This window comes from Vespula vulgaris, chromosome 1 (genome assembly GCF_905475345.1).
Source record: "Vespula vulgaris chromosome 1, iyVesVulg1.1, whole genome shotgun sequence".
Taxonomy (NCBI): Eukaryota; Metazoa; Arthropoda; class Insecta; order Hymenoptera; family Vespidae; genus Vespula; species Vespula vulgaris.
This window is the reverse complement of record NC_066586.1, coordinates 17,420,860-17,435,811: the sequence shown is the minus strand read 5'-3', so window position 1 is coordinate 17,435,811 and position 14,952 is coordinate 17,420,860. Positions and strand designations below refer to the sequence as shown.

General features: G+C 35.4%; 1 protein-coding gene and 1 long non-coding RNA gene across 3 annotated transcripts in view; one reads left to right on the top strand and one right to left on the bottom strand.

Moving 5' to 3' along the window:
* The window catches only part of LOC127061737 (neurogenic protein mastermind-like), a 186,404-nt gene that overhangs the window by 49,701 nt on the left and 121,751 nt on the right, over window positions 1–14,952 (bottom strand). The gene's annotated exons all lie outside the window — the stretch shown is intronic.
* LOC127061761 (uncharacterized) overlaps window positions 1–14,952 on the top strand; it is a 120,100-nt gene that overhangs the window by 48,713 nt on the left and 56,435 nt on the right. For both annotated transcript variants that reach the window (XR_007780950.1, XR_007780949.1), the window contains exon 2: window positions 5,037–5,118. This is a non-coding gene — a long non-coding RNA (uncharacterized LOC127061761). The remainder of the gene's footprint in view (window positions 1–5,036; window positions 5,119–14,952) is intronic.

Sequence of the window (14,952 nt, the reverse complement as noted above, 5' to 3'; positions counted from 1 at the left end):
CTTTCTTTCTTCCTTCCTTCCTTTCTTTCTTTCTTTCTTTCTGTCTTTCTGTCTTTTTGTCTTTCTTATTTACTTACTATCTATCTGTCTTACTATCTATCCTTCTTTCTTTTACCTTCTACAAGCATCACCCTCTTTTTCCTCGTTTCGCAACGCGACAATCCTGTCATTAGATACTTGAGATCACGAGAAAGAACCAGTGTATACCTATGTATATATGTATGTATGTATGTCTATAACATTTAAATATATATATATATATATATTTCACCAATGTGAGTCTGGATGTCGAACGAACGGATTCATTACGCAACGAGAGTCTACGCGATACCGACACTGCTTACTGAATTCGAAGCGGTTGGAGGTGAATGAGACTTCCTTCGTACCTTGGCCAACGTGTTTCTTCGTAGTATATTCGACGTCTGTCTTTGAATTATCGACGAATCTTTTTCAACGACGTACTTTCTCGTCGATATGAATTTAAATATCGGGGTAACATGTTTATATGTGTACGTACGCAACGTAGGTACATATTTGTTCTTTCTTTCTTTTTTTCTTTTTTTTTTTTTCTTTCAAATAATTAATTTTTTTTTTTTTTCTGAATAATCTTCTATTCAAGCAACAATTAATCCAGTTGTATTTCATTTCTTTTCTTTTTTATTTAGAAACGATCAAGCGCGATTTTTGCGATCGATATATCGTTACTGTTCAAATCGAACTGTTAATTTTGTTTCTTTTCTATTTCTTTTTTTTTTATAGAGGATACATCGTAATTTTTTTTTTATTGATCACTGATCAAATAAATTCTTTAGGTATGTCTGAATAGAAAACGCAAATATATTTACATATATATATATATATATAAATGTTAATAAGGAAAATTTTTAATCTAAGTAGGTCTCTACGAGAGAAGATCATATTTCCATATTATATACCCTGACAGTTCTCTACGACTCGAATGATACATAGCACCAGAAGAAATAAATATTCCGGTTCACCTGCTTCCGTGTAAAGCTAAAAGAGAGAGAGAGAGAGAGAAAGATAGACAGACAGACAGACAGACAGACAGAGAGACAGAGAGACAGAGAGATAGATAGAGATAGTGAGTGTTCTTGTGACTTTCGGCGGACGTAATCTCTGGAGGATCACTCGAGATTACCAGGATTGGCATATCATTTGAGCGAACGAACGAGCGACTCTGTTCGTGTTGACGTGCAATATGTCGCAACACGATTGCGTTGCTACTCGGCGACAAGACGCATTTGCGGCCGAATAGGGACGCACTCTCTGAAGGAGAGAACATGGACCAAAGCGAGCAAGAGAGAGAGAGAGAGAGAGAGAGAGGATCAGAGAGTGGTTCGTTACTAGTACTATCAGAGGGTGAAGTAACGTTGCTGGTGTTGGTTGTAGGTTGAACAGATGCAGATGAGGTCGGTACTCTAGGTGCATCGATCATTGGGGTAATGTGGCTGCATCGTACTCTCTTGGCTACCCCTAATCAGTAGCTATACTCACTCTCCTATCCTTCCTAATCCGTTGCCTAGCCAGCACATTAATCTCATTTGTCATAGAGTAGTTGAAGATCGAGAAGCAAGAAATTCACTAGTTGTCTTCAAAGTTCTATCCGAGAGATAATTCTCTCTCTTTCTATCTCTCTATCCTTATCTACTTCTATCTATTTCTCTCTCTCTCTCTCTCTCTCTCTATTCATACATTTGATGATTATTCTTCAGACTTAGAGACGGATCCTCGAATATAAAATTTTTTCTTTCAAGATATCTCTATGATATCTAAAAGATTACTCATTACTTTCTTCTTCTTCTTCTTCTTATGTTCCTTAGAATTTGATAATCATTTCTCAAAGAGACCACACTTATCCTAGCAGCTCGAGTAATAGCGAAGGTGGAGGTAAGAAAAAAGAAGAAGTAGAAGTAGAAGTAGAAGTAGAAGTAGAAGTAGAAGAGGAAGAAGATGTAGAAGGGGGAGAAGAGAAGGAGAACGATAAGTTACGAGATTTGATGTAAATAGCGCACTTACTTATTCGCCACCGTCGCACGGCACAAGTTAAAAATACGAAGGCCAAAGTAAGGGGAGAGTGAAAAAGAGAAAGAGTGAGAGAAGGGAGAGAGAAAGAGAGAAAGAGAGAGAGAGAGAGAAAGAGAAAGGGGAGGGTGGAAGCAGAGACTTTTTTGCGTAATGAAAGCAATCAATTCAAGTCCCTGTCGCCTCCAACATCCCACTGAGGGCTCCATTTCTCTCTCTCTCTCTCTCTCTCTTTCTCTCTCTACTGAAACCAGTAGATTCTTTCCTAAGGGTAGAAGAAGAGGAAGGAGAAGGAGAAGAAGAAGAAGAAGAAGAAGAAGAAGAAGAAGAAAGAGAGGGTGGTGGCCACTCACCCTCGTTTCCACAACGCGCAACCCTCTTTCTCACCACCCCAATGGTGGCCACGACCACTTTTGTAGTCATCATAAAATGCCCTGCTTTCAAGTTCCGACGATTGCTACTCTTTTTTTTCTCTTTTCTCTCTTTTTTCCTTTCTTTCTTTTTTTTTTTTGCTTTTCTCTTCCTCTTTTTTCTGTTCTTTTCTTTTCTCTCTTACGTCTTGCTCGCTTCCATCCACAATGAAGGTAACGGTGGTAGGAAATAACGAAGTGGAGAGAGAAAGAGAGAAAGAAAGAAAGAGAGAGAGAGAGAGAGAGAGAGAGAGAGAGAGAGAGAGAGAGAGAGAGAGAGAGAGAGAGATAGAGGGGTTGTTGGTGAAGGAAGAAAAGAGAAAGAAACCTTCTTCCAACTCGTGATGTCTGAGGATGCTGGAAAGAGAGAGAAAGAGAAAGAGAGAGAGAGAGAGAAAGAGAGAGAGAGTGAAGCAGGTTACTCTATAGAGCTCTATATCTCGTAAGAGGGCAAATATCCTCGGATCGAGCCGTGAACGTGAGAGGGAGGGGTGCTTCGAGGGTGGTGACTCGGACGATCCCTTTAAAACAGCACTAAAGTATCGTTAATCTTGAGAAAAGGAGCTCTTACTTTCGACGAGACAAACTGGTTAGACGCATCTACTTGATGCAAAAACAAATTCTCCTACCTCTCGAGGTTTATAAGTTCCGTCTTTTCTTCAGTTTGTTTCTTATCTTTTTTTATTTTCTCTCTCTCTCTCTCTCTCTCTCTCTCTTTCTTATAATCTCCGTCAGAATCATAAGAAGGTTATTCACTATCTAATCGTACGATCGCTCTTTTCTTTTTTAATACGAAATACGAGAAATATAATTATCTTATGTTATAATTATATATCTGTTATAATTGATATAATTATTTAATATATTTTATCAAATATATATATATATATATAATTATAATATATTGTAATTATTTAATATATAATTATTTGATATTATTATTTTTGATATCATTATTTACTTATGTCAACGTACTATGAAATGTTAATACGAATGAATAAACGTGTTCAATTACGACGTATTTTTATATTTTTGTAATAATCGTTTAATCTCTTTGTTGATAATGAGTAAAATGAAAGTGTCTCATTGATAAAATTTGTCTAATTTTCGTGAAACGTGACACAATCCTGACTCAATGTCGGATAATACGAAAGGGATTCCAGGATATAGAACGAAGTTCGAAACGCCGTGCCGCACTCTTCCCGCGGGAAATGCTAAATGTCAAACACACGAGCCTCTGTTAATCCCATGGGATCGAAAGGCCACAGCATCGTAATATGATTACGTTCTGTCCGTCGCTCTCTTCCCCTTGTTTAATCCACGATTACTACATTCGCACATAGAGGGTCGAATATTCTTTGTTGACGTTTTCGCATACACATATCGTTTGTCCTCGACTATGACGATTCAATTTTCATGGGGAATGAATAATAATAATATTACAATAATGATGGTTAAATAAAGATGGATCGTTATTCGTGTATCGATTCGTTAATAAAATCGTACAAAAATTTTAATTAATGTAATCTTTTTTTTTTTTAAAGTCGACATATATATATGTATATATATTTATTATATCAAAAGAAAAGAAAGAAAAAAGAAATAATTTCCGTTATGAAACTCTTGTTTCATAAAAGAAATCAAGTTATAGAAAAATCACATACATGAATCAATTTGAACGTAGTCAAAGTTTTCGAATAATATTAAATCAAAATTGGAAGGATAAATTCGCTTATATAGATAGTTTTTAAAAGAATTTGTTAAAACTTTATTATACTACGTATTATACTACGTATTAATATACTTTTTTAATGAAAATATTTCATCGGATTAAACCTTCATTCGTAGAGTACTATTATTACTAAATTCGTAGTATTTTATAAATTTAAAAGCAACATTATTAATACATCGAGCAACATTTTTAATATATTTTTTTATCCCGTATAGATGTCATCGTATTCGTTATATTAATATTACATATCATTATATTATAATATTATTATTACATTATTACATTACTAATATTTATTAATACGAAAATGTTTCTTCTACTTTCCTTTTTTTCTTTTTCTATAAACTTGAAAGCAACAATATCACGTGATACTAACAATAAATTTATTTATCCTGTATACATACTGTAGACTTCGCAAGGTGCTTGGTAAGTCGGGCAATTAACTTCATATTTAGTATAATAACAATCGGTCCAAACATTTGGTATAACAGTACAGCTACTCATTACACCGAACTCACTAATTAAATATAACGCGAGAATAAACGTACAAATGTAATATATTTTTCACATGTAAAAATCGAATATTTGATATTCGAAAGATGTATCTTATCTTCTTCCTAGTATTTACTCGTGAACTGATCCGTTCTCTCTTTCTTTCCTCTTTCTCTCTCTCTCTCTCTCTCTTATATATATATATATATATATATATATATATATATATATATATATCTTTCTCTTTCTCTCTTTAATAGAAAGGACACACATTCTTCGTTCAATGGATCGTCTCGCGTTCTTGAACTTTCTCAATATTTATATTTACGCTTTCTCAAGGGTATCGTGTTGTGTTTCAGATTCCTATGAGAAAACTAACAAGGCTCATTCATCTTTCGTTACGTGTCGAGTAAAGGTACCGATCGTGTAACTTCTGTCATGGTGAGTATCGATATCATTTGAATTTATTTATTCGTATGATATTTTTTACTTAAAACGTGTTATAAGAAGACGAACATGCGTACACACACACACACACACACATAAAATAAATTTTACTTTGTTACGTATTGATCATCCAATCGCATAAAATAGATAAAACTAACCATTTAAATATTTTTAACTCGAATTCGCGTTGAACAATGCGAGAAGTAAATTTTTCTTAAATTCATTCATTCGTTCGTTCATTCGAAATGAAAAGTTACTTTTTCTCTTTTTCGTTCTCTCTTTCTTTTAAAACGTTAAGATTCTTTTTTTAGAGATCCTTGATATAGAAAGTTCGATAAATTTCGGTATCGTTCCCCGTATTAGGTATGAATAGCGTAACGGTAATGGGCAAAGAAGGGTTATGCCACGTATATAAGGGGGATGTACTTGAGTGGTTTGTCGTTTGTGGTGGGTGGAAAGCTCGCGTAAGTCAGGGCTAAGTGGGTGCGCCGGTAGGTTTCGCTAAGGCGCACGTGCTGCCGCGTGTCGCCAGCCCTTTTGTGACATATATCCGTGTATACATATGTATATGTGTGTGTCTGAGTTGTTGTAGTTTCATATACACCCACACTCATACCCACACATTCGTGACTTACGATTTATATGGAAATTATTTTGCTTTACGTCCTTTAAATATATCCCGTTCTCTCTCTCTCTCTTTTCTTCTCTCTCTCTTTTCTTTTCTCTCTCTCTTTCTCTCTCTCTCTCTCTTTGTCCCTCTTTTTTTTTTATATCTCTTTTTCTCTCTTTCACCCCATCAACCAACACAGCTTTCTATCGAGAGGCCACTTCGTTTCAATAAAAGCACTTTAAAAGCTATCGATTGTTTGGAAATCGGAAGTTATACTCCAAAGTAGTAGATCACTCTCGATGAAAGCATCGAAAGATCGTTTTAGAGTCTTTTTCTTTGTTATTGTTAATGATAATAATAATAATAATCATCATCATCATGATAACGATAAAAGTATTTTGTTATTATATATAATATATTATTATTATTATTGTTACTATTGTTAATAGTTTTTCTATCTTTTTTTTTTTTGGAATTATTTTCGGGATCTCCCTTTATACAGACACATACACATCTAAGAAGACTCCTCGAAGTCTTCCCCTTTTTATTTCCTTTAAAGACATTTTTTTCTTTTCAACACAGTTTGAATAAAAAGATCATCGATCATCCGTGATCGAAAAGTTTTGATAGCGATCCACGGAACGTTCCAATCGGAAGGTATCATTAATTTCACGTACGGTGTGCTCGATTTGAAAGTGTTACACGCATCTCCGCCATCTTATTTTCAGCTGGAATGCACCGATAAATTTCTCGTATATAATCACTAATTTAACACTTGAAAAAGTTTAAAGAAATTAACGTGTTTTCATATACTTAGAACGTCATGTTCTTTCCTCTTTTCTTTATTTGCGAATCCATCATCATACATCCAAGAAATTTTACCAGTAGTTTCTAGTTTATTTTTCTTAATTATCCATCGTTATCATCAGATAATAAATAAAAAGTAAATATGTATTCTCGTGGGAGGAAGGGGATGAGAAGATCATCGAAAATTCGTGCGAATTCAGAGCTCCCGTTGAACAAGAAGAAGAAGAAGAAGAAGAAGAAGATGAAGAAGAAGATCCCAAAAGGAAATCTCTTTCTCCCTAGCTACGTCTGAGGTGATGATGTGGTCGTGAATAAGGGGGTGGGTGGACTGCCTCGAGGGGGTTTAACCTAGGGGTTGGTGCATATTTCACGCTCGGTGGTCCCATCTCGCGGAGACAATCTGAACCAGCACGGATACATCATCGCGTGACGCCACGTAATAACCTCTAGGCCACCGCAAAAGAGAGAACGCCTTTCAAAACCCTCTTATTTATTCATCTCACCTCGTACACCTTCTCCCTCTTTCTCGACTCGGTCTTTTCACCCTCTCTCGTTCCACCCTCTTCGTATCATTTCGGAACTCTTCTGAGATGACTTCGTTTTTTCTTTTTTTTTTGTGTTTTTGTTTTTTTTTTGTTCTGTTTTTTTGTTTGTTTAGTTTGTCTCTCTAAATTATCGATTTATATCATCGACGAGGTTATTTTTTTGTTGTTGCTTCATTATGATTATTGATATTCCGAAGCACATCTGAGCAACATTATAACGTATAAATTTATTTGCAATGTAATTCTAATATACATGTAGAAATTAATATTTTTCTCGATCGAGAAGAAAACTGATAATATAGCAAACAAATTTGTTTTATAAACGTGATCGCAAGTCAACGATTTTTTGAAATCCTTTTTCTTTCCATTTCTTCTTTTTTCGTTTTTTACATAAATCACAGTCCACGCAAAAATTAATATTTCGATCGATCCAGAGAAAGAAAGAAGAAAGACACAAAGAGAGAGAGAGAGAGAGAGAGAGAGAGAGAGAGAAGGAATGAGTATAAAAATTCGTAGAAAATTCTTGAAATAGATGGTCGAGTATGTCAACTGAATATGAGTTAACACCGTAAACACTTTTTCTTTCTTCGAGATTAGGGTTGAAGTAGGCAGCCAGATGTTTTGGGAGTAAGTACATCGACGAAGGATCGGTGACGAAGACGAAGACTATATTACTATTTTCTCTTTCTTTCTTTTTCTTTTTCTCGAGTTTTGCACCCTTTCGCGTGTAATAATAATCCGAGTAACGTGATAAAAAGAAAAAGACGAGAAGGATGGTAGAACGTATCGTAGAACGACGCCACAAGTACTTGAACTTTTCTTCATCGTGCAAGCGAGTCAGAGACAGAGTGAAAGAGAGAGAAAGAGCGAGTGAGCTAGAGAGAGAGAGAGAGAGAGAGAGAGAGAGAGAGAGAAAGAGGGTGCGCGCGCGCGCGCCCTCGCGTGCCAGAAAGGCTATTTGTCGGATGACAAACGAGCGGCGGGCTACGTGGGTGGCTTCGACGAGAAGCACCGTGCAACGCTCCGTGTCGCGAACTACTCCTTCGGACTCTCCGGATGCGAGAACTTTATCTAGGAAGTCTCTTTTTCTTAGAGACATTTACACATATATACGTATACACTTCGCCACACATAATACATAGACGCACAAAAGTACGTGTACTCGGTAAATCAGCTGTAAGAAGAAAGTGTATTTTTCCGTGTAAAAATTAATACGAAAGAATATACTTTTTCATTGTTTTTTTCTATAATTATGTTACGATTTATAAGAAACGTTAGAGGTATGTTTGAGAGAAAAGAAAATTAAGGTAAGGTTTTGTTCGATCGAAATTGAAATTAGAAGTGAATGAAAAGAGAGAGAGAGAGAGAGAGAATTTATGATCTGATATGTTTAATCGGTTTAATCGGTTTTGCAATAAACGGGTTGTAAAGTGTGTGTCTGTTTTTTTTTTTTTTTTAATAAAAATAAAAAAGAAAAAAGAGAAAGATAATCGTGATTTACTCACGACAAGAAAACAGTTTGGCTTGATTGCGATTGAAATTACAAGAATTTTACTGTTAGCGAAATTCTTTATTCTTTTTCTTTTTTTTCTTTTTTTTTCTTTCTTTTTTTTCTTTTTTTTTTTTAATTCTTTCTTTAGAATTCGTTATGACACCGTTTCCAGTCTCTAGTCTCCTCGGGAAGAATATTTTTCTCGTTATCTTTGCACATTTCGTAATGTTGCTAAACGCTACTAAATACATTCAAGAAATATCATAAAATTTCAGTAAATCTTAGAATATGCCTCTAAGATATACATATGTCGTAACTATAATTTATATTCTAATTATTGCCGAACAAATTGCTTATAGAATTAATTGTAAGAAATGAAAATGGTAAAGAATAGAACTGGTTTTATAATAAGACTACGATTATTACTGATTAATTCGATTATTTATCAGAGAATATTCCAAATCCAATTTGACATTTTTTTTTTTTTTTTTATAAGACAATAAAGCATTATTATGAAAGTCAATTCTTTCGTTTTACATTTAACTAAAGAAAAGAAATATTTAACCGTACCGATCGATTGATTAAAATCGATACGATATCGGACCTAACGTTATCATCGATAACAAACATTTAACGTTTCAATTAATTGATTATGATCGATATAAACAATAATTTAATATCTAATTTATTCGAACGAATCGCGGAATCTCGTGTCTACAAAAGAAAATTTGTAATTATCGAATACTAATCGTATTGGCAAGTTTATGTAAGAGGGAAAAAAAAACGAAAGAAGAAAAGGAATGTAAAGAAAAGGAAAGAAAAAAAAAGAAAAAAGAAAAAAAAAAGAAGAATTCCTCTGGAAGGAAAACGAGTCAACGTGACCGGTTCATTCATCGGAGTTGATCGTAGCTCTTACTGAATACGATCATGGCAGTTAGAACAGTAGCTGCACTGTTGCTGTTTGCCACAAATCCAAGCATCCTCGTATCGTCGTTGCGGCTAGTAGAGCCAGTAGATCAGTACAAGTATCATAGCTCAGGAGAGTGAAACACCGAATACATGCATGTGAAAGACGAAGAGAGAGAGAGAGATAGAGAGAGAGAGAGAGAGAGAGAGAGAGAATTGGTACTGCAATTCGGTAGTGCACACACACGTGCGCAAGAGAGAGAGAGAGAGAGAGTGTATGAGAAAGTGTATGAGACAGTATATGTGTGTGTGTGTGTGTGTGTGTGTATGAGAGAGAGAGAGAGAGAGAGAGAGAGAGAGAGAGAGCTCACGTGCGATCGTCGTCGTGCGGTGGTCGGGAGGCACATAATGTCTAATGGGGGTGATTGTGCTCGCGCTCCGTGACGGATCAATCTGCCACCCTCCTCGACCCCCTTCCTCTACTACCACGACTGAGAGGGTGCAGAATTCTAGAGCGAGAGAGAGCGAGAGAGAGAGAGAGAGAGAGAGAGAGAGGTCCCAGGCAGCCAAAAGCCAAGCACGGACTCGAGTAACGGGCCTATTCGTCATACCCATCGAGCTGCCTGGGATTAGACGTTGGCTGCGTTATTAATCGGCTCTTCTCTCTCTCTCTCTCTCTCTCTCTCTCTCTCTCTCTCTCTCTCTCTCTCTCTGTCTCTGTCTCTCTCTCTCTGTCTCTCTGTTTTTATTTGCTACTATAATATTCTCGCTCACTTCGTAAGCTATCACGATTTTAATCGTGAAAAGTAAAAGATTTCGTCATTTAAAAGATTCATCGGAATTTGTTTAAGAAACGAATATAGTAAGCGTGTGTTGAATCATTTCTCTCTCTCTCTCTCTCTCTCATACACTTTTTTTACCATGGCATTCTCAAAAAAAAAAGAAAAATAAAGAGAGGACGAAAGTGTAATGAATCAACTTGCATCGATGAGATTTGAGGAAATTATGGATAGTAGTTTAATTAGAGTACAGTAGAAAAAGGAAGAAAAGAGAAAGAAGATTTGTCTGATAGGATTATGATAGAATTAGGAATATTCTTTTTCCTTTTTTTTCTTTCTTTTTTTTTTTTTTTTAAATAATCATTCGATCGGAGTACTAAGTATTATTGTGTGTACTCACAAGATTAGAGAATATCTTTTACGGATAATAATTAGGTAGGATAGGAAAAAATATTATTACGATTACATAATATAGATTTCATTTTTATATTCATATATATATATATATATATATATATATATATATAATCTAATTAAAACAGTATATAATCTTATATAATTAAAATATATAATCTTATATACATAATCCAATTAAAACAACATACATATATATATACACATATATATATAATCTAATTAATAAAATAACAATGTTCGACAAGGAACAATAGATACCAATCGATATTCGATCTTTTATGATCAACTTTTTTTTATCTGTCTCTTTTTTCTTTTTTGCTTTATTTTCCTATTGAACTGTAAACAACCTTCGAGTAGCTCCCTCTCGATCCGTCAATAGGCGCAGCTTGTTTTAATTGGCATTATTAATGGCGCCGATATCCGGGACGACGGCACGATCCATCCTTGGCCGATTTTTTTATCCCGTTTCTTCTTCTTCTTCTCTCTCTCTCTCTCTCTCTCTCTCTCTCTCTCTCTCTCTCTCTCTCACGTTTATTTTCTTTATTTTGTAGCGCAATAAACGAGAAACGCCCGTTATTAATTATTATCGTCGTACCTATCGGCCCTGCGCTCGCGCGCTCCTTTTTAAATGGCTCTTGTATCTTGAAAAGAGAACGAAGTTTAAAAGAAACAAAGAGAGAAAGAGAAAGAGAGAGAAAGAGGGGGAGAGAGAGAGAGAGAAAGAGTATATGAGAGGGTGAAATAGAAAGAGAGAGCAATAGGATTTCGATCTTACCAACTGAGACCGTTCTGGTTGTTGGTGACTAACGGCGAGAGGTACGAGGACAGAATTTTACTTCACCTTCTAGGGTCACAGATGGCGACAGTGACTCCTCGACTTCCGTCGTACATTCTACGATTGATCTTCCTAATGACATTTCGAAATTTAAATAAATACGCGTCGAAGATTTTTGCACGATCGTTATCGTTAAAGTCCGTGTGCCGCCTGATAAATCAATTTCTATCGAAATCTTTAGTGTTCTTTGTTAAATCGATCGATTAGATTTTTAAATGGAAATATTAACGACCTTTTTTTTTTTCAAGATTATACATAGTAGTACGACGATCTATAGATCGTTGTCGAGAGAAAAGTTTTCTTTTCCATTTTCTTTTTTTTATTTTTTTTTTATTTTTGACGACGTTGATCAGAAAACGTACACATTTTTTATTTATTTATTTATTTTTTTTTTTTACTTTAGATCAGATCAGATCGATTGATCCAACGTGACGATCGTCGATCGTGTTTGTCTTCTTAACTTTTTGCATTTTCGTTTATTCTTTCTTTCGAATTTTTCCATAATTCGTCGATCGATTAGCAATATTCGAAGGATATATATATATATATATGTATCGAGAAAATAAAGGAGAGAGGGGATGGGGAGGGGTAGTTAGGGGGGTGGGGAGGTTATAGCAACGAAACGAATAACGCGTCGACTCGTGACTCGCATACCGACATGGGAAACACATTATCGATAATCGCGATCTTAATAGCTGGCGATATTCCAGATCACCGCTGCCAATCGGCTAAATCAAAGCCACAGTTCGCCTTGGTGTATATTATACAGGATGTTTCAGAAATAGATCGACGAACTTTAAAGTATATGTATTATATATTTTAATTACTATCAAGAATGAAAAAAAAAGTTATACGAATATGGACCTACTTGGAAACGAGATTCTTTTTCTCTCAGTTATACATTTATTTTTTTTCAAGTAATAACAGAGTAGAAGAACATTTGAAACTATTAAAACGTTTTATTCGTCAGAAACTCCTGAGAAAATGATTTTCTTTCGCATTAACGTTGTTTCGATGTAAGAGAAGAAATGTTTATAACTGAGAAAGGAAATGAGAAACGGATTACATATTTGTATGATTGTTTTTAATTTTCATCTTTACAGCTCGTAGAATATGCTTTTAAAGCTTGCTCTATCTATTTCTGAAACACCTTATATATATATATATATATATATATATATATATATATATATATGTTTATTGATGTTACTCAGTTTTTAAAGAAGTATATGCACGCGTGTGTATATATATTAGGAATAGAGAAAAAAGAAAAAGAAATGAAAATTAAAAAAATAAAAATGGGATAATAAAAAATAAATAGAGAATAAAATAAAAAAAAAAAAACACACACGCACAAACATTATTATTTTACGCTCTCCGGTAAAATGTCACGGTACATATATGTATATATCTAATTACTTCACATTTCCTTTTTCAATCGCACGCTCGCATAATGGACGCACGGAAAGTGAAATTAACGTCACGATCGAACATTTTTCTCATTGTTTATTTATCATTTTATCTTAATTCTATATAAACCAATTTTCTTTTTTTCTTCTTTCGCGTTTAACAAAAGAATTTTATAAAATATAAATCTTTAACCGGATACGAACTTAAATACACCTACATTCGCCTAACGATAAATTTAATTAATAGTTATCTGTGCCTCTAACAGAAAGAAAAATCGAAACATATAAATACGTACGTATTCGTTCCATCGAAATCCTAACTAAGTACAATACACTTTCAAGAAACAAATCTCCAAATAAAACGGAGATAAAACAAATTGAAGATAATTCGTTTATTATATTACAACGAGACTTTTACTTGATCCTGTAAAGAAAAGAAAAAGGAAAAAGAAAAGAAGCGAAAAGATCCCCCCTTCTCTCCCTCCCCCCAAAAAAAAGAGAGAAAAAGAGAGAAAGAGAAGAGAGAAAAAAGATTTAACCGATGAAGATATAAGTAACTACATACATGTAAGAACCCATTCTGAAATAATGTAGAAATCATGAAGGTATAGTAGATCTCGGTCTAGAGAATTCTAAGGCAACAGAGGAAGCCAGGTGATCCATCTTCGGACGATTACTCAGAATCCTTCATCTTGAACGTTGAATGGACAGGAGCGATTGGAAAGCGTCCACTCGATCGTGAATAGCCCTCGCAACTACGACGACGATTACAACGACGACGACGAGAACGACTATGACGACGAGAACGACTACGACGACGAAGACGAAGACGAAGACGAAGACGAGGACGAGGACGAGGACGAGGACGAGGACGACTACAACGACGAGGACTACGTCGATGAGGATTACGTCGACGAGGACGATGAGGACGATGAGGACGATGGAGAATCCACGACGCAGAACGATCTACCTCTATCTCTCTCTGTCTCTTTCTGTCTATCTTTCTCTTTCTTTCTCTTTCTCTCTTACTCACTCTCGTATTGCGAATCTCGAGCGATACGCGTCGACGGACGGCAAACGCGGATTGTCCGTAGTTCTGCGGTCGTGTCGAGCAATAATTGACCGGCGGTCGCTCTCGTACCGAGCGCGTATATTATAAATGCGTGCTGTGTGTCGGCTACCAAGCAGCTGTCTTTCTCTTTCTTTTCTTTCTCTCTCTCTCTCTCTCTCTCTCTCTCTCTTTCTTTCTCTCTATCTATCTATCTATCTATCTCTTTCACTAACTCACTCGCTCGCTCGCGAAGGAGAGCGGCGAATCGGGTAGTTAAGAAGTGGCTGGAGCTTCGACGTGACGTGTTATGGCTTTAACCGCAACAACGCGCCTCCAACCGCAGGAACCCTTTACTTTGCTCTTTACTCGCCGAGAGGGCCGAGCTCCTCTTCGCCACCAAGTCTTTCTCTCTCTCTCTCTCTCTCTCTCTCTTTTTTTTCTTTTTTTCTTTTTCTTTTTCTCTTTCTCTTTCTCTTTCTCTTTCTCTCTCATCCTTCCATAATTACTCCACGATGATACCAATGCTATATCGATCATCATCTACTGGCTACCCTCTTTTCGTTTCTTTTTTCTCTTTCTCTCTCGTGGTTCCTTTCGTTGGTCGATTCCTTCTGGTGTGTCTGTAATCCTTATTAGAAGATCGTAATTACAGCTTGACGTTATGTATCCAATAGCTATGGTATATTATTGTCTTCGAGAAAATAAGAGGGAAGTTGCTGGAAAAAGAACGATGCTGTTCGATGTCCACTACGTGAAACAAACATATATATATATATATATACACACATACACGTGTGTGTGTGTGTTTTTGTAAGTGTCCTTATAATATAATTTAATCTAGAGAAATGTACCATTAAATGTTTCTTATATAAGAAAGATATTCGTAATTCGTAGATCTCTTAAACTTTGATATTTTAAAGAAGAATCATCTTAGAATAACGATCAAATAATTCGAGAACAATATTCAAATTTACTCC